Source organism: Ranitomeya variabilis, chromosome 1, assembly GCF_051348905.1.
Source record: "Ranitomeya variabilis isolate aRanVar5 chromosome 1, aRanVar5.hap1, whole genome shotgun sequence".
Classification (NCBI taxonomy): Eukaryota; Metazoa; Chordata; class Amphibia; order Anura; family Dendrobatidae; genus Ranitomeya; species Ranitomeya variabilis.
The window spans coordinates 406,829,012-406,850,012 of record NC_135232.1 but is presented as its reverse complement, the minus strand read 5'-3'; positions in this window follow the sequence as shown (position 1 = coordinate 406,850,012).

Below are 21,001 nucleotides of genomic sequence, written 5' to 3'. Positions count from 1 at the left end.
TCTTGAGCATGGAAAATCTAACTCCTGACGGGCAGATGCATGTAATGCAAGGCTGCCATGTTGCTCTAGCACAGGCCATCTCCCAAGTGCCTCCACCTACCCCGGTAGTTCCTCCCACACACCCCCAGCCACTGTACCTCCTACCAATCCTTCCCAGTACCAAAATCCTTCTCAGTACCCAAATCATTCCCAGTACACAAATCCTTGCTGTTACCAAAATCCGTCCCAGTTCCAAAATCCATCCCGGTTTCAAAATCTGTCCCAGTTCCAGAATCTGTCCCAGTTCCAGATGCCTTCCCCACAGTTTCCTTCCCCATTACATATTCCTTCCCTGGCCACGCTTCCTGTACCTTATAATTTCCAACCTACACCAACCGACCCCCCGCCCACCTGTCCTCCCTGCTCAGCCTCATGTTTTCTCCACCCCTTCCACTTCAGATCAACCCCAACCCGGTTGCCTTTCCCCCACTATCAACGTGGTCCACCCTGCCAGCCCCTCCGATACTATCTCCACCCAACAGTTTTCAAATTTGTAAATATTTGTTAATAAGAACAATTTTTGGTTTAAAAAAGCATTTATTAGCAATAGTATTTATATAACACTTTGTATAAAAAGTACAAAACATACAACACTATTTTTAAAGGTAAAAAAGGTTCATTAGAAAAAAGCATACACAACTTTGGGTAAGCTACAAAACTTGGTGCAATACAAAAAACATGGTATAATCACAAGTGCAACTTCAGCATTATGTTTGGTACTCCCAACATACATTCTATAAAAACACAAACATATCAAACCCTGTCATCCTGCCATTCAAAAGCAGCAATAGGTGCCCTTTCTCCTGATTAGTTCTCCAACCCGTTCCACCAAAACATCAAAGTTTTCAGCTATCATGCGTACGTAATTAAAGAACTTCTCCGGGTTTTGCTTCAATTCCATATATAGCATTGAATAGAACCCACGGGTCAATCGCTGTGCAGTGATCAGATAAATCCAAAGACGTCGGCAATGCCTCAGACACAGGATGCTCTGTCTTGCTTCCTCCTTTTCCCGAACAATCACTGCAACCTATTGGCCTCAAAAGCAAAATTCGCATAGATGGTCACAATATTTGCTAGAATGCTAGAACTCCTTCCATTTCTGCCACTTGCTCTACAACCTCTCACAGATGGGGTGTTAAAACACTCAATATATAGCTTTCCATTATTTTGCAGTAGCCAATCACATTTGGGAGCCTCCCATTTGGAGATATGAAATAACAGATCCGTCGAAATAATGGATGAAACGGATGGACAAAACAGATGCGACGGATGCAATGGATCCTGTTTTTCTACGGATCTGCTAGACGGATCCATAGAAAAACATGATCCGTTGTTTCCGTTTTTCACAACTTTTTGACAGATCCATCGCTCTGTCGCGACGACGGATTGTGACTGATGCCAGAAGGTGGAAGTGTGAAAGAGGCCTTACATGTCATTTGTTTTTTTCAATCTAGTTATTTTTGATCACCTCCAATATATGTGGATGATGTGTGCATCTGCAATAATGTATTTTGCACATTCTGTTGAAGTTCCAAGTTCTGATTTCTACAGCCAATTTTGGAATTACTTGAAGATCGACTATATGTAAAATAAAAAATTGTGTCACCATTTGAGATGCATTCATATACTTATTTGCCCTAAGTGTATATACTACCCCATTCTTCCTCCAGAATCTGTCCAGTGTTCCTTTCCCATTTGGATGTATAGTTGAAAGTTCCCCTCTTACATTCCATACTTATTTGTACTCATGCAGTAAAGAAAAACGCAAAAATTGGATATCTACTTGAGTTTCAAATTATAACAAAACACCATAAAAAATACCCCCCTACCATTTACAAAAACTTTAGTAAATCAATGTTTAAAAGGGGGGCTTGTATGCAGAGGTTAGTCACAGAGATAGGTGGATAGGGATAATGACTCTAGTAAAGGTCTCGGGATTTCCCGACCTTACCACGGAGGTTGTCACCCTTGAAAACAATAATGCATCCCCGCTCGACATCAGCTCACCATCACTGACCCTGTTGAACCCTGCAAGAAAATAGCATCACCGTGAAAATTAAGTATCAAGAACACACATAGACAGACATGGGATCCGTAATGTATACACAGAAATTGCCAATCTTTGATCCAATAAAACAGTTCTTATTTATTCGGGACAATCAATACATGGATGCAGGGAAGCAGGTACAGAGGTGGACTCCCATATATCCATGTATTGATTGTCCTGAATAAAAAAGAACAGGTGCTGCACCTGAGATCATGAAAGCCCACGCACTGCTGGTCTGCTGATTAGACTCTAGAAGGTATGCTACACGTTGTTTGGTGTTGGGTTTTCTCATTTACTATTGTCAATCAAATCACATAGATTCCTCATAGAAAGTAAACCCTATAGCTCATCATTAGTGTTGAGCATTCCGATACCGCAAGTATCGGATACCGGCCGATATTTGCTGTATTGGGATTCCGATACCGAGTTCCGATATTTTTGTGATATCGGAAATCGGAATCGGAAGTTCCCAGTGTATGGTTCCCAGGGTCTGGAGGAGAGGAGACTCTCCTTCAGGCCCTGGGATCCATATTCATGTAAAAAATAAAGAATAAAAATAAAAAATATGGATATACTCACCCCTCCGGCGGACCCTGGACCTTAGCGATGTAACCGGCAGCCTCCGTTCCTAAGAATGCAGTGTGTAGGACCTGCGATGACGTCGCGGCTTGTGATTGGTCATGTGAGCGGTCACATGAGCGGTCACGCAACCAATCACAAGCCACGACATCATCGAAGGTCCTTCACTCTGCATTCTTAGGAACGGAGGCTGCTGGTTACATCGCTAAGGTCCAGGGTCCGCCGGAGGGGTGAGTATATCCATATTTTTTATTTTCATTCTTTATTTTTTACATGAATATGGATCCCAGGGCCTGAAGGAGAGTTTCCTCTCCTTCAGACCCTGGGAACCATCCAGGATACCTTCCGATATTTGTGTCCCATTGACTTGTATTGGTATCGGGTATCGGTATCAGCGAGATCCGATATTTTGCCGGTATCGGCCGATCCAATCCGATACCGATACTTTCGAATATCGGAAGGTATCGCTCAACACTACTCATCATATGTAGTACACCCGGGTGCTTAATGAGGATGAGCGAGAACTAAAATGCTCGGGTGCTCATTGCTTGAACCGAGCAATTCCTAATACTCAAATGCTCCTTTCGAGCAATGAGTATAATAGAAGTCAGTAGGAAAACCGAGCTTTTTTCCAGCAGACCCTACAAAGAGGTCTGGGGCTGCAATGAAAATGTAGAAATGGAATGGGAAAGTGCTGAATGTAAGGAGAACAGCATGGGGAAGACCCTTAGAAGCATCTCTGACTCACAGATTGCTGTTGAGAACAATGGTGTCACACTTTTTCTCCATTATAAGGAGTAAAAATGTTTTTATTAATAAACAGGAAATTTCAGTTTAATTTATGAAGGAAGCAAGAACTGCCAAAACTGCCAAGAGACTCAGAGGGACTCAGACACACCCTATATTAGACATACATCAGGGCCTCATACACATTCTGTTAAAATTGTCATGTATTGGTATTCCTGGACTTATAAAGGCTATGCGCTATTGAGGGTTATATACCAAGGAAATGTACTCCAGACCATGGAATAATCACTAAGCACTATAATAGCGATAATGGTATGTGCAAACGTTGAGTAAAATATCTGCACCATTTCTGCAGCTTTTTTGGTGCATTTTTGCCTGCTTTTTGATTGACTTGAGTGAAGTCAATGGAGAAAAATGCAGGGCAAAAATGCAGAGAATTGAAATGCAGGAGAGTATTTTTGCACCAAATCTGCAAGTCAAAAATATTAAATGTGTGCATGACACATCAGGGTTATCGTTCAATTTGCTGGCATCAGATTTTGCTTCAGGTTTTGACACAAATCCATGCAGAAAAAAATCAACAAAAACACAACAAATCTGTAATGTGTGCACACAGCCTAAATTTTTTCAGACTTTTATCTTACATTTTTTTTGTTTTTTTGAGGCTTTTATAATAACAAAATAGACTCCAGACCTTAGAATAGTCTATGGGTGAGCAATATAATAACGATAAATTTTTTACTAGGTTTTTTGAGGCTTTTATACCAATTACCGTATATACTCGAGTATAAGCCGACTCGAGTATAAGCCGAGAGCCCTAATTTTGCCACAAAAAACTGGGAAAACTTAATGACTTGAGTATAAGCCTAGGGTGGAAAATGCAGCAGCTACCAGTAAATGTCAAAAATAAAAATAGATACCAATAAAAGTAAAAATTAATTGAGACATCAGTAGGTTAAGTGTTTTTGAATATCCATATTGAATCAGGAGCCCCATATAATGCTCCATACAGTTCATGATGGGCCCCATAAAATGCTCCATACCAAATACTCCCCATATAATGCTCCATGAAGTTTATGATGGGCCCCATAAGATTCTCCATATTAAAATATGCCCCATATAATGCTTCACAAATGTTGATTATGACTCCATAAGATGCTCCATACAGACATTTGCCCCATATAATGCTGCACAAATGCTGATTATGGCCCCATAAGATGCTCCATAGACACATTTACCCCATATAATGCTGCACAAATGTTGATTATGGCCCCATAAGATGCTCCATACAGACATTTGCCCCATATAATGCTGCACAAATGCTGATTATGGCCCCATAGGATGCTCCATAGAGATATTTGCCCCATATAATGCTGCAAAATGCTGATTATGGCCCCATAAGATGCTCCATAGACACATTTGCCCCGTATAATGCTCCACAAATGCTGATTATGGCCCCATAAGATGCTCCATAGACTATTATGCCACATATGCTGTTGCTGCGATTAAAAAAAAAATGACACTCACCTCTCATCGCTCAGGCCCCCGGCACTTGCAATAGTCACCTTTCACCGTTTCACCACCGGGCGCCACTGTGTCTTCCCCGTCCTCCGCACTGACGCTCAGGCAGAGGGCGCGCACTAACCACGTCATCACGCCCTCTGACCTGAGTGTCACAAGCAGATGACACGGAAGACGGCGCCCGGCGTTGGATGAGGAGAGGTAAATATCTCCGTGCTGTCCCTCCCCATTATACTCACCTGCTCCCGGCGTGGTCCCTGGCGCCTTCTCTGATGGACTCTCCGGGCGCGGCAGCTCTTCCAGCTTTGAGTGGTCACTGGTACCGCTCATTACAGTTATGAATATGCAGCTCCACCTCTATGGGAGTGGGGTCGCGTCCATATTCATTACTGTAATGAGCATTACCATGTGACCGCTCAAAGCTGGAAGAGCTGCCGCGCCCGGAAGGCCATCGGAAATTTAGGGACCTCGCCAGGAGCAGGTGAGCATGTCACAGCCGCCGCTCCCCCTCCCTGACGGTCCCCCAGGGACAATCACTCGAGTATAAGCTGAGAGGGGCACTTTCAGCTTAAAAAAATGGGCTGAAAATCTTGGCTTATACTCGAGTATGTACGGTAAATGTACCAAAGAAGATGTAATGCTCTATCAGCGAGCAATATAATACCGATAAATTTTGAACAAGCTTTTGGAGGCTTCTTTAGCAACTATATGTACTCCAGCATATGGAATATTCTATAGGTGAGTAATATAATACCAATACATTTTGAACAATTTTTTTGAGGCTTATATAACAACAAATTGTACCAAAAAAGATGTAATACCCTATGAATGAGAAATATAATACACTTTTGAACATGTTATTTGAGACTTTTATAGCAATAAAATGTACTCAAGAAGATGTAATGTCAGCAATACGATACTGAGAAATTTGGAAAAAGTTTTTGGATGCTTACATAGCAACTAAATGTACTCCAGACCATGGAATAGTCTATAGGTGAGCATTATAATACTGATAAATTTTGAGCAATTTTTTTGAGGCTTTTATAGTAACAAAATGTACCCAAGAAGATGTAATACTCCAGACCATGGAATAGTCTATTGGTCAAAGCTTATATAGGAACTAAATGTACTCATGAAAATGTAATACCTTATGGTTAGTGTTGAGCATTCCGATACCGCAAGTATCGGGTATCGGCCGATACTTGCGGTATCGGAATTCCGATACCGGGATTCCGATACTTGGCGCGTATCGGATACCGGAATCGGAAGTTCCATGATTCAAAATTCAGAAATTCAGCCAATGAGAAAGATTCCAAGTGTGGGCACATCCTGTTTAGCATGGAGGGCATGAAACTACTGGCAAGGCTGTGATTGGCTGCTTAAATGATGTCATGATGCAGTTTAAAAGTCGCTGGCGCCATTTTGCGATCACTCTGCTGTGAATTCAGTTAGTGACAGGACGCTGTTTGCTGACTGAGGGACAGTTTAGAGATAGCGATTTGCTTCTTTGTGCTTTCCAAAGGCTAATTTAGCAACCGCTGTGTTCACCTACTAATCACCTTCCTTTTGCCTTGTAGCGCTGTTTTCACAGCGATCTGCAAGGTCTCTCTGTGTGTGTGTGTGAGTGCAGCCCACTCTCTAGTCTGAGTGCAGCCACATAGGCCATCCATAGCTGGTTGTATTCAGTTCAGGGAGGGTGGTTCATTGCCTCATACTGTCCTTTTTTTTTTTTTTTTTGAAGTAGTGCAGGCTGCTGCACATTTTTTCCAAAAATTCCTATTAGTGTCTTTCCACCCGTCTCCAGCTAATTTGTGGAAAAACACTACATAGGATAAAGTAGAGGAGGGTTTTTGGGCCTTGCAGCGCCGTTTACGGCTGTCTGCACGGTCTCCGTGTGACTGCAGCTCGCCCTGTAGTCTGTGAGCAGCCGTAGCTTGGTTGTCTCCAGCTCAGGGTTGTTCACTGCGTCATACCGCCAAATCAATTTTCATTTTGTTTTCAAGTAGTGTAGTCTGCTGCTAATTAATTTAAAAAAATCCTATTAGTGTCTTTCCACCCATCTCCAGCTAATTTGTGGAAAAACACTACATAGGATAAAGTAGAGGAGGGTTTTTGGGCCTTGCAGCGCCGTTTACGGCTGTCTGCACGGTCTCCGTGTGACTGCAGCTCGCCCTGTAGTCTGTGAGCAGCCGTAGCTTGGTTGTCTCCAGCTCAGGGTTGTTCACTGCGTCATACCGCCAAATCAATTTTCATTTTGTTTTCAAGTAGTGTAGTCTGCTGCTAATTAATTTAAAAAAATCCTATTAGTGTCTTTCCACCCGTCTCCAGCTAATTTGTGGAAAAACACTACATAGGATAAAGTAGAGGAGGGTTTTGGGGCCTTGCAGCGCCGTTTACGGCTGTCTGCACGGTCTCCGTGTGACTGCAGCTCGCCCTGTAGCCTGTGAGCAGCCGTAGCTTGGTTGTCTCCAGCTCAGGGTTGTTCACTGCGTCATACCGCCAAATCAATTTTCATTTTGTTTTCAAGTAGTGTAGTCTGCTGCTAATTAATTTAAAAAAATCCTATTAGTGTCTTTCCACCCGTCTCCAGCTAATTTGTGGAAAAACACTACATAGGATAAAGTAGAGGAGGGTTTTTGGGCCTTGCAGCGCCGTTTACGTCTGTCTGCACGGTCTCCGTGTGACTGCAGCTCTATCCGTTGTCAGTTCAGCCCCAAAAAAATAAATAAATAATAAAGTTCACCAAACACACCAGTTACACCACTTTACATTTGTGTAGGCCACATTAGCTCATATTCAAGTCTAGTCCACACTTTAGAAAATTAGTGTGTCTTATACCTGTTAGGAGGAGTTGCTCAGGAATAAGCACACAAAGCCGTTAGTACTTTTCTGCTTATCTTTATCAGTCAACCAAGATGAAGAAGGCAGTGAGTAAGGCACGTGGGCGTGGGCGTGGGCACGGAGCAGGGAGGGGACGTGGGGATTCTGTGCCTGCTGCGGGCACCGGTGAGTCATCAGCACCCACTTTCACAAGGGAACAGTCGTTCATGCGCAGCTTTGTCGCCGAGCGCCGTACACCGCTGCTGCGTCAAGACCAAATTGAAGCCGTTGTGGGATGGATGGCAGCTAATGCATCAACTTCCATTAGTGCCACATCCTCTCAGACACAGAGCACTGGAGAGCAGCCATCTGTCTCTTCACCACCTGCAAAATTGCCCAGGCAGACAGAGATCCCAGGACAGGAGCAGTCTCTACTTCTGTTCTCTGAATCATCTCTTGGCTTGGAAACAGGGGGCCAGCCAAGCAGCATTGGAGAAATGGAAGAAGAGGCAGGGTGCAGTGATGCCCAACCGCTTTTTCTGTCTTCCTCTGAAGAGGCGGGTGGGCCAGTGGCTCCGGTCACCACCTCGCAGGCCGCATCAGCTGATGATGACACTCAGGTGCCACTTACTGGTGCGTGCTCTGCTGCTGAGACTACCCAGGAGGAGCAGTTGGGGGCAGAGGGTAGTGTAGATGATGAGGTCCTTGACCCATCTTGGCGTCAGGGACAGGAAGGTGGTGGGAGCAGCTCTGAGGAAGAGATTCCCCGTACGGCCCAAAGAGGGAGAGGGAGGGGGAAGACTGCGGATCCTGCAGCCTCCGCTTTGGCACCCGTAAGGAGCATGTCTCTTCCAAAAGTCAAAAGGGGGGCTCCCAAGACTTGCAGTGCCTGGTCCTTTTTTGACACAGTTGCAGATGACATTTGCTATGTCAGATGCAAGGTGTGTCATCAAAAAATCAAAAGAGGTCAAAAAGTCGCCAACCTCAATACCTCCAACATGTGGAAACATGTGCGCAACAGGCACCCGGCGGAGTTAGACAAACACACTGAAGAGCTAGGCCAACCAACAGCGGCAGCTACCACCTCTTCAGCTCGTGTTGCCTCTTCCTCTAGCTCACACGCAGCTGGTTCGGCTTCCTCCCAGGATCGCCGTGGAAGAACCTCTGGCCCTGTTGTCCAGAGACCCGCTGTCATTCCACCCGCAGCACCACTTTCCCTGTCAACCACACACTCCCAGCCCAGTCTACAGCCATCGGTAGTACAGGCATGGGAGAAAAGGCGGCCTTTCTCGTCAAACCACCCACGAGCACAGGCTCTGACTGCAGGCATTGCCAAACTTCTGTCACTGGAAATGCTGTCATTCAGGCTGGTGGAGACTGACAGCTTCCGTGACTTGATGTCATTGGCAGTCCCACAGTACAGTGTGCCCAGCCGCTTTTACTTCAGCAGGCAAGCCGTCCCTGCCCTGCACAAGCATGTGGAGGGTCACATAAAACACGCGCTACTGAACGCCGTCAGTAGCAAGGTCCACCTCACCACCGATGCGTGGACCAGTCAACATGGACAGGGGCGATACCTTTCCCTCACTGCCCATTGGGTTAATGTAGTTGAGCCGGGTACAGACCGTGCGAGTGGCGCAGGACGTGTCCTGCCCACTCCAAGGATTGCAGGAATCCATTCTGTACGCATTGACTCCTCCTCTTACACCAGTTCCTCAGAATCATCGCTGCAGGAGCCGTCACAGTCCACCTCCACATGGACCCGTGATGAACGTGTACCTGTTACGACCGACATGAGCACAGCCGTGGCCAAACGTCAACAGGCCGTCTTGAAATTAATTTTTTTGGGGAATCGTAGCCACACAGCGCAGGAGCTCTGGAATGCCATCAAGCAGGAGAGCGATGTGTGGTTTGAGCCAGCGAATCTCCAGCCAGGCATGGTAGTGTGTGATAATGGCCGAAATCTGGTGGCAGCCCTGGGCCTCGGCAACCTCACTCACATCCCATGTCTGGCACATGTGCTCAATTTGGTCGTGCAGAGTTTTTTGAGGGACTATCCGGATCTTGATGCACTGCTGCACAAGGTCCGCCTAGAGTGTGCTCACTTGCGGCGTTCCAGCACGGCAAAAGCGCGCATTGCGGCTCTGCAGCGCCGACACCGCCTGCCGGAACATCGCATCATATGTGACCTACCTACCAGGTGGAATTCCACGTTACATATGTTGGAGCGGTTGTGTGAGCAGCAGCAAGCTGTAATGGAGTACCAGCTGTATCAGGCGCAAAAAAGTCGCAGTCAGCGCCGTACAGACTTCACAACCACAGAGTGGGCCACTATGAAGGATGTCTGCCAGGTTTTGCGTCCCTTTGATTATTCCACGCGGATGGCGAGTGCAGATGATGCACTAGTCAGCATGACTGTCCCCCTTATCTGCCTGCTTGAAAAATCACTGCAAGCGCTAAGGGATGATGTTGTGGAAGAGGTGGAGGATGAGGATTCACCACTTCCATCATCTTCTGGACAGTCAGCGCCACGTGGTTCCTCACAAACGCGTAGGCAGGGGACAGTTTGTGAGGAGGATGAGGAGGAGTCAATGGAGGAGGAAGACATCCGTCCAGAGGAGGGAGTTACACAATTGTCCAGTACTCAGTGTGTACAGCGAGGGTGGGGTGATGACGAGCGGGCAGAGATCACGCCTCCAGCTGGGGACAGCGTTTCTTGGGCAGTTGGCAGTCTGCAGCACATGGTGGATTACATGCTGCAGTGCCTGAGAAACGACCGCCGCATCGCCCACATTCTCAACATGTCTGATTATTGGGTGTTCACCCTCCTCGATCCTCGCTACCGGGACAACGTAGAAAGCCTCATCACACCGTTGAACCGGGAGCGAAAAATGCGGGAGTACCAAGACACACTGGTCAGTTCCATCATCTTCTCCATTCCAACTGAGAGAAGTGCTGCTACTGCATTCCAAAGCAGCTCAGTGCGTCCAGGCAGTGGTGGAGGCTCTGCACAAAGAGGGAGCAGAAGCAGTGCCTCTGCCCAAGGCAAGACCAGTATGGCCCAACTGTGGCACAGTTTTGTGTGCCCCCCACAAAAGTCTACACCATCACAGACGGCTCCAGTCAGCAGGAGGCAACGGTTCCGTCAGATGGTGACAGACTACATGTCTTGCCCTCTTGCTGTACTCCCAGACGGCTCTTCCCCTTTCAAGTTTTGGGTCTCAAAGCTGGATACATGGCCAGAGCTAAGCCAGTATGCATTGGAGGTGCTGTCTTGCCCTGCGGCCAGTGTATTATCGGAACGTGTCTTTAGTGCTGCAGGTGGTGTACTAACTGACCGTCGCATGCGACTATCCTCCGATAACGTTGACCGGCTTACTTTCCTGAAAATGAACAAGGCCTGGATCTCGCAGGAATTTGCCACTCCTCCTCCTGATTAAATAATTAGGTCACTGTATACGTTATCCAGGTCTCCTGTTGTGTTCATCTTTCTACCACCTGAACTTAAATTCCTGGGCTCCAACACCGCCAGTTGAGGCTCAGACGTGCCGTCTGCACAGTCAAAACATACGACCCAGTGTTATTGGGTTTCAGTAACGTCAGCTGATCCCCAGCTGTGTAGCCGGCAATGTGTCATGCGACCGCCACGCTGACACAACAACTGAAATGTAAGGGAATCTGTCCCCCCCCCCCCCAAGGCGTTTGTTACTGAAAGAGCCACCTTGTGCAGCAGTAATGCTGCACAAGGAAAAAGGTAGCTATTTTGGTTTTGCTCCTTGCACACGCAAAACTTAACACTTATAAAATGTGTCCACTGATACCGTAAAACCGTCCCGGAGGTGGGACTTTCCTTCGTAATATGACGCAGCACAGCCGTCATTCCTACCCCCCCGGCGCCGCGCCCCGGCTCCTCAGCGTTGTTTGATTCCGTCCCGGAGCCTGCGCTGTTATGTTATCCCGTGGCCAGGCACACTTAGCGCTGCCCGTCTTCTGGCATCATTTGGTGTCAGGCTGGCTGCGCCTGTGCGGCCACGCTGGCCGAGAGCCCGCCTCGCAGTGTCTTCTGATTTAATCCCACTGGGGGCCTGGGATCTATGGACATGCGCAGTGCATATCTGAACCTCCACCTCTCACTCATCTCCCTATGGCTTCTTCAGACTGTTCGGTGTCAGCTGGTCCCTAATAGCATGCCACGGCCGTGACACCGCACAGTCTGGAAAAGAAGCCGTAGGGAGGGGAGTGAGAGGCGAGGATATGCACTGCGCATGGCCATGGATCCCAGGCCCCCAGTGGGATTACATCAGAAGACACTGCGAGGCGGGCTCTCGGCCAGCGCGGCCGCACAGGCGCAGCCAGCCTGACACCAAATGATGTCAGAAGATGGGCAGCGCTAAGTGTGCCTGGCCACGGGATAACATAACAGCGCAGGCTCCGGGACAGAATCAAACAACGCTGAGGAGCCGGGGCACGGCGGCGGGGGGGTAGTAATGATGGCTGTGCTGCGTCATATTACGAAGGAAAGTCCCACCTCCGGGACGGTTTCACGGCTTCAGGGGACACATTTTATAAGTGTTTAGTTCTGTGTTTGCAAGGAGCATGATGAAAAGAGCCACCTTTTCCTTTTGCATCTTTTGTGCTGCACAAGCTGGCTCTTTCAGCTACAAACGCCTTGGGGGGGGGGTTAAAGGTTCCCTTTCGACTTTCTCAGGCTTCGGCCTACATTGTGTTCCTCTGCTTTTCCACCTGCCCCTGGGCTCCAATACCGCTAGTTGCCGTCCAGAAGTGCTGTATGCACAGTCAACAGTCGCTCCTCTGTTATTGGGGTTCAGTAACGTCAGCTGTTCCCCTGCTGTGTGTGTGGCAATCCCTCCTACCTCCTCCAACCTCCTCCTCCTCCACCTGTCCCTGGGCTCCAACACCGCCAGTTGCCGTCCAGAAGTGCTGTACGCACAGTCAACAGTCCCTCCTCTGTTATTGGGGTTCAGTAACGTCAGCTGTTCCCCTGCTGTGTGTGTGGCAATCCCTCCTACCTCCTCCAACCTCCTCCTCCTCCACCTGTCCCTGGGCTCCAACACCGCCAGTTGCCGTCCAGAAGTGCTGTACGCACAGTCAACAGTCCCTCCTCTGTTATTGGGGTTCAGTAACGTCAGCTGTTCCCCTGCTGTGTGTGTGGCAATCCCTCCTACCTCCTCCAACCTCCTCCTCCTCCACCTGTCCCTGGGCTCCAACACCGCCAGTTGCCGTCCAGAAGTGCTGTACGCACAGTCAACAGTCCCTCCTCTGTTATTGGGGTTCAGTAACGTCAGCTGTTCCCCTGCTGTGTGTGTGGCAATCCCTCCTACCTCCTCCAACCTCCTCCAACCTCCTCCTCCTCCACCTGTCCCTGGGCTCCAACACCGCCAGTTGCCGTCCAGAAGTGCTGTACGCACAGTCAACAGTCCCTCCTCTGTTATTGGGGTTCAGTAACGTCAGCTGTTCCCCTGCTGTGTGTGTGGCAATCCCTCCTACCTCCTCCAACCTCCTCCTCCTCCACCTGTCCCTGGGCTCCAACACCGCCAGTTGCCGTCCAGAAGTGCTGTACGCACAGTCAACAGTCCCTCCTCTGTTATTGGGGTTCAGTAACGTCAGCTGTTCCCCTGCTGTGTGTGTGGCAATCCCTCCTACCTCCTCCAACCTCCTCCAACCTCCTCCTCCTCCACCTGTCCCTGGGCTCCAACACCGCCAGTTGCCGTCCAGAAGTGCTGTACGCACAGTCAACAGTCCCTCCTCTGTTATTGGGGTTCAGTAACGTCAGCTGTTCCCCTGCTGTGTGTGTGGCAATCCCTCCTACCTCCTCCAACCTCCTCCTCCTCCACCTGTCCCTGGGCTCCAACACCGCCAGTTGCCGTCCAGAAGTGCTGTACGCACAGTCAACAGTCCCTCCTCTGTTATTGGGGTTCAGTAACGTCAGCTGTTCCCCTGCTGTGTGTGTGGCAATCCCTCCTACCTCCTCCAACCTCCTCCTCCTCCACCTGTCCCTGGGCTCCAACACCGCCAGTTGCCGTCCAGAAGTGCTGTACGCACAGTCAACAGTCCCTCCTCTGTTATTGGGGTTCAGTAACGTCAGCTGTTCCCCTGCTGTGTGTGTGGCAATCCCTCCTACCTCCTCCAACCTCCTCCAACCTCCTCCTCCTCCACCTGTCCCTGGGCTCCAACACCGCCAGTTGCCGTCCAGAAGTGCTGTACGCACAGTCAACAGTCCCTCCTCTGTTATTGGGGTTCAGTAACGTCAGCTGTTCCCCTGCTGTGTGTGTGGCAATCCCTCCTACCTCCTCCAACCTCCTCCAACCTCCTCCTCCTCCACCTGTCCCTGGGCTCCAACACCGCCAGTTGCCGTCCAGAAGTGCTGTACGCACAGTCAACAGTCCCTCCTCTGTTATTGGGGTTCAGTAACGTCAGCTGTTCCCCTGCTGTGTGTGTGGCAATCCCTCCTACCTCCTCCAACCTCCTCCTCCTCCACCTGTCCCTGGGCTCCAACACCGCCAGTTGCCGTCCAGAAGTGCTGTACGCACAGTCAACAGTCCCTCCTCTGTTATTGGGGTTCAGTAACGTCAGCTGTTCCCCTGCTGTGTGTGTGGCAATCCCTCCTACCTCCTCCAACCTCCTCCTCCTCCACCTGTCCCTGGGCTCCAACACCGCCAGTTGCCGTCCAGAAGTGCTGTACGCACAGTCAACAGTCCCTCCTCTGTTATTGGGGTTCAGTAACGTCAGCTGTTCCCCTGCTGTGTGTGTGGCAATCCCTCCTACCTCCTCCAACCTCCTCCTCCTCCACCTGTCCCTGGGCTCCAACACCGCCAGTTGCCGTCCAGAAGTGCTGTACGCACAGTCAACAGTCCCTCCTCTGTTATTGGGGTTCAGTAACGTCAGCTGTTCCCCTGCTGTGTGTGTGGCAATCCCTCCTACCTCCTCCAACCTCCTCCTCCTCCACCTGTCCCTGGGCTCCAACACCGCCAGTTGCCGTCCAGAAGTGCTGTACGCACAGTCAACAGTCCCTCCTCTGTTATTGGGGTTCAGTAACGTCAGCTGTTCCCCTGCTGTGTGTGTGGCAATCCCTCCTACCTCCTCCAACCTCCTCCAACCTCCTCCTCCTCCACCTGTCCCTGGGCTCCAATACCGCTAGTTGCCGTCCAGAAGTGCTGTACGCACAGTCAACAGTCCCTCCTCTGTTATTGGGGTTCAGTAACGTCAGCTGTTCCCCTGCTGTGTGTGTGGCAATCCCTCCTACCTCCTCCAACCTCCTCCTCCTCCACCTGTCCCTGGGCTCCAACACCGCCAGTTGCCGTCCAGAAGTGCTGTACGCACAGTCAACAGTCCCTCCTCTGTTATTGGGGTTCAGTAACGTCAGCTGTTCCCCTGCTGTGTGTGTGGCAATCCCTCCTACCTCCTCCAACCTCCTCCAACCTCCTCCTCCTCCACCTGTCCCTGGGCTCCAACACCGCTAGTTGCCGTCCAGAAGTGCTGTACGCACAGTCAACAGTCCCTCCTCTGTTATTGGGGTTCAGTAACGTCAGCTGTTCCCCTGCTGTGTGTGTGGCAATCCCTCCTACCTCCTCCAACCTCCTCCTCCTCCACCTGTCCCTGGGCTCCAACACCGCCAGTTGCCGTCCAGAAGTGCTGTACGCACAGTCAACAGTCCCTCCTCTGTTATTGGGGTTCAGTAACGTCAGCTGTTCCCCTGCTGTGTGTGTGGCAATCCCTCCTACCTCCTCCAACCTCCTCCAACCTCCTCCTCCTCCACCTGTCCCTGGGCTCCAACACCGCTAGTTGCCGTCCAGAAGTGCTGTACGCACAGAGCCAAACACCTCGCCAATGTGTTAGTGGGGTTCAGCACCGCCAGCTGTTCCCCTGCTGTGTATACGGCAACGTGTACTGCGACCGCCACGCAGACACAACAAGTTAAATGTAAGGGAACCTGACCCCCCCCCCCCCCAGGCGTTTGTTACTGAAGGAGCCACCTTGTGCAGCAGTAATGATGCAAAGGGAAAAAGTGCCTCTTTTCGTGATGCTCCTTGCACATGCTGAACCTAACACTTATGAAATGTGTCCCCACACAGCGTTAAACCGTCCGGTAGGTGGAACTTTCCTTTGTCGTGTGACGCAGCACAGCCATCATTTTTACCCCCTTGGCGCCGTGCGCCCCCTCCTCAGCGTTGTTTGAATCTGTCCCGGAGCCTGCGCTGTTAGGTTAGCCCTTGGCCATGCACACATGTTGCGCTGCCCGTCTTCTGACCTCATTTGGTGTCAGGCTGGCTGCGCCTGTGCGGGTGCGCTGGCCGAGATCCCGCCTCGCAGTGTCGTCTAATGTAATCCCACCGCGGGCCTGTGATCCGTGCCCGTGCGCAGTGCATATCCTCTCCTCTCACTCCCCTCCCTACGGCTTCTTCAGACTGTGCGATGTCAGCTGGTCCCTAATAGCATGCCACGGCCGTGACACCGCACAGTCTGAAAAAGCCGTAGGGAGGGGAGTGAGAGGAGAGGATATGCACTGCGCACGGGCACGGATCACAGGCCCGCGGTGGGATTACATTAGACGACACTGCGAGGCGGGATCTCGGCCAGCGCACCCGCACAGGCGCAGCCAGCCTGACACCAAATGAGGTCAGAAGACGGGCAGCGCAACATGTGTGCATGGCCAAGGGCTAACCTAACAGCGCAGGCTCCGGGACAGATTCAAACAACGCTGAGGAGGCGGCGCACGGCGCCAAGGGGGTAAAAATGATGGCTGTGCTGCGTCACACGACAAAGGAAAGTTCCACCTACCGGACGGTTTAACGCTGTGAGGAGACACATTTCATAAATGTTAGGTTCCGCATGTACAAGGACCATAATTAAAAGAGCTAAGTTTACCTCTTTTCCAGCATTAGTGCTGTACACAATGGCTCTTTCAGCTACAAACGCCTGGGGGGGGGGGGGGGGGGTTAAAGGTTTCCTTTCAACTTGCTCGAGTGCAGGCTTCGGCCTACACTCCGCTCCCCCTGCTCCTCCTGCTGACCCTGGGCTCTAACACCGCCAGTTTTTGCCCAGATGTGCTAGCTGCACAGAGAAAAACACCAGCCAATGTGTCAGTGGGGTTCAGCACCGCCAGCTGTTCCCCTGCTGTGTAGCCGGCAACGTGTCCTGCAAAAGCCACGCAGACACAAGAACTGAAATTGAAGGGAACCTGTCCCCCCTCCCCCAGGCGTTTTTACGTTATCCAGCCACCTTGTACAGCGGTAATGCTGCATGTGTGCAAGGTGGCTCAGAAACGTATTCTCCTCGCACATGTGGAACTGAAAACACGTCTGAAATGTGTCCTCTGTGTGACCATTTAACCGTCCCGGTGGTGTGACTTTCCTTTGTAATGACACGCTGCAACCCCCTTGGTAGCGCTGCCCGTCTTCTGGCATCATTGTTTGGCTGCCTGCGCCTCTGCGGCCGCCCTGACCCACACAACGCCCCTCGGTGTCTTATTTATTGGGACTGCGAGGGTGTGATTCATGGGCAGGATCAGTGCATCAGTTCGCCTGTCCCTCCTCTCCTTCCGCCTTCTTCGGACTGTGCGGCTTCATGGCCGTGGCATGCGATAAGGGATCAGATGACGCCGCACAGTCTGAAGCGGGTGTAAGGACCCGAGTGTGAGAGGCCAACATATGTGCTGCGCCAGGCCCTGAATCCCAGCCCCGCAGTGTTTTAACAATGTTAAGACACTGCGGGGCTGGGATTCATGGGCATCGCGAACCGCACCGGCCGACATTACATGATGCCAGAAGATGGGCAGCGCTAACGGCGCTAGGCCAGGGGATAACACGACAGCGCAGACTCCTGTACAGCAAATAACAACGCTCGGGAGGCTGCACCCAGCACCAAGGTGGGATTCTTGACATCTGTGCTGCGTCTCATTACAAAGGGAACTCGCGCCTCCAACACAGTTTGACTGTATAAAGGGCTAAATGTTATACGTGTTTCATTCAGCGTGTGCAAGGAGAAAAATTAAAAGAGCAACCTTTGACTTGTGCAGCACTACTGCTGCATAAGCTGTGGCTCTTCTACTTTCTAACCCCTGAGGGGGGGTTAAAGGTGACTTTTGAAATCGGTTCAATTAGGCTTCGGCCTACACTCTGCTCCACCTGCAGAGCCCGGGCTCCAACAACGCTAGTTGCTGTCCGGAAGTGCTGGCTGCACAGAGCCAAACACCTCGCCAATGTGTCAGTGGGGTCCAGCACCGCCAGCTGTTCCCCTGCTGTGTAGCCGGCAACGTGTCCTGCAAAAGCCACGCAGACACAACAGACCCAAAGCTGCCGCCAGTGCAGGCTTCGGCCTACACTCCCCTCCCCCTGCTCCTCCTCCTCCTGCTCCTCCTCCTGCTGTCCCTGGGCTCTAACACACCGCCAGTTGGGGCCCAGATGTGCTAGCTGCACAGAGAAAAACACCAGCCAATGTGTCAGTGGGGTCCAGCACCGCCAGCTGTTCCCCTGCTGTGCAGCCGGCAACGTGTCCTGCAAAAGCCACGCAGACACAAGAACTGAAATTGAAGGGAACCTGTCCCCCCTCCCCCAGGCGTTTTTACGTTATCCAGCCACCTTGTACAGCGGTAATGCTGCATGTGTGCAAGGTGGCTCAGAAACGTATTCTCCTCGCACATGTGGAACTGAAAACACGTCTGAAATGTGTCCTCTGTGTGACCATTTAACCGTCCCGGTGGTGTGACTTTCCTTTGTAATGACACGCTGCAACCCCCTTGGTAGCGCTGCCCGTCTTCTGGCATCATTGTTTGGCTGCCTGCGCCTCTGCGGCCGCCCTGACCCACACAACGCCCCTCGGTGTCTTATTTATTGGGACTGCGAGGGTGTGATTCATGGGCAGGATCAGTGCATCAGTTCGCCTGTCCCTCCTCTCCTTCCGCCTTCTTCGGACTGTGCGGCTTCATGGCCGTGGCATGCGATAAGGGATCAGATGACGCAGCACAGTCTGAAGCGGGTGTAAGGACCCGAGTGTGAGAGGCCAACATATGTGCTGCGCCAGGCCCTGAATCCCAGCCCCGCAGTGTTTTAACAATGTTAAGACACTGCGGGGCTGGGATTCATGGGCATCGCGAACCGCACCGGCCGACATTACATGATGCCAGAAGATGGGCAGCGCTAACGGCGCTAGGCCAGGGGATAACACGACAGCGCAGACTCCTGTACAGCAAATAACAACGCTCGGGAGGCTGCACCCAGCACCAAGGTGGGATTCTTGACATCTGTGCTGCGTCTCATTACAAAGGGAACTCGCGCCTCCAACACAGTTTGACTGTATAAAGGGCTAAATGTTATACGTGTTTCATTCAGCGTGTGCAAGGAGAAAAATTAAAAGAGCAACCTTTGACTTGTGCAGCACTACTGCTGCATAAGCTGTGGCTCTTCTACTTTCTAACCCCTGAGGGGGGGTTAAAGGTGACTTTTGAAATCGGTTCAATTAGGCTTCGGCCTACACTCTGCTCCACCTGCAGAGCCCGGGCTCCAACAACGCTAGTTGCTGTCCGGAAGTGCTGGCTGCACAGAGCCAAACACCTCGCCAATGTGTCAGTGGGGTCCAGCACCGCCAGCTGTTCCCCTGCTGTGTAGCCGGCAACGTGTCCTGCAAAAGCCACGCAGACACAACAGACCCAAAGCTGCCGCCAGTGCAGGCTTCGGCCTACACTCCCCTCCCCCTGCTCCTCCTCCTCCTGCTCCTCCTCCTGCTGTCCCTGGGCTCTAACACACCGCCAGTTGGGGCCCAGATGTGCTAGCTGCACAGAGAAAAACACCAGCCAATGTGTCAGTGGGGTCCAGCACCGCCAGCTGTTCCCCTGCTGTGCAGCCGGCAACGTGTCCTGCAAAAGCCACGCAGACACAAGAACTGAAATTGAAGGGAACCTGTCCCCCCTCCCCCAGGCGTTTTTACGTTATCCAGCCACCTTGTACAGCGGTAATGCTGCATGTGTGCAAGGTGGCTCAGAAACGTATTCTCCTCGCACATGTGGAACTGAAAACACGTCTGAAATGTGTCCTCTGTGTGACCATTTAACCGTCCCGGTGGTGTGACTTTCCTTTGTAATGACACGCTGCAACCCCCTTGGTAGCGCTGCCCGTCTTCTGGCATCATTGTTTGGCTGCCTGCGCCTCTGCGGCCGCCCTGACCCACACAACGCCCCTCGGTGTCTTATTTATTGGGACTGCGAGGGTGTGATTCATGGGCAGGATCAGTGCATCAGTTCGCCTGTCCCTCCTCTCCTTCCGCCTTCTTCGGACTGTGCGGCTTCATGGCCGTGGCATGCGATAAGGGATCAGATGACGCCGCACAGTCTGAAGCGGGTGTAAGGACCCGAGTGTGAGAGGCCAACATATGTGCTGCGCCAGGCCCTGAATCCCAGCCCCGCAGTGTTTTAACAATGTTAAGACACTGCGGGGCTGGGATTCATGGGCATCGCGAACCGCACCGGCCGACATTACATGATGCCAGAAGATGGGCAGCGCTAACGGCGCTAGGCCAGGGGATAACACGACAGCGCAGACTCCTGTACAGCAAATAACAACGCTCGGGAGGCTGCACCCAGCACCAAGGTGGGATTCTTGACATCTGTGCTGCGTCTCATTACAAAGGGAACTCGCGCCTCCAACACAGTTTGACTGTATAAAGGGCTAAATGTTATACGTGTTTCATTCAGCGTGTGCAAGGAGAAAAATTAAAAGAGCAACCTTTGACTTGTGCAGCACTACTGCTGCATAAGCTGTGGCTCTTCTACTTTCTAACCCCTGAGGGGGGGTTAAAGGTGACTTTTGAAATCGGTTCAATTAGGCTTCGGCCTACACTCTGCTCCACCTGCAGAGCCCGGGCTCCAACAACGCTAGTTGCTGTCCGGAAGTGCTGGCTGCACAGAGCCAAACACCTCGCCAATGTGTCAGTGGGGTCCAGCACCGCCAGCTGTTCCCCTGCTGTGTAGCCGGCAACGTGTCCTGCAAAAGCCACGCAGACACAACAGACCCAAAGCTGCCGCCAGTGCAGGCTTCGGCCTACACTCCCCTCCCCCTGCTCCTCCTCCTCCTGCTCCTCCTCCTGCTGTCCCTGGGCTCTAACACACCGCCAGTTGGGGCCCAGATGTGCTAGCTGCACAGAGAAAAACACCAGCCAATGTGTCAGTGGGGTCCAGCACCGCCAGCTGTTCCCCTGCTGTGCAGCCGGCAACGTGTCCTGCAAAAGCCACGC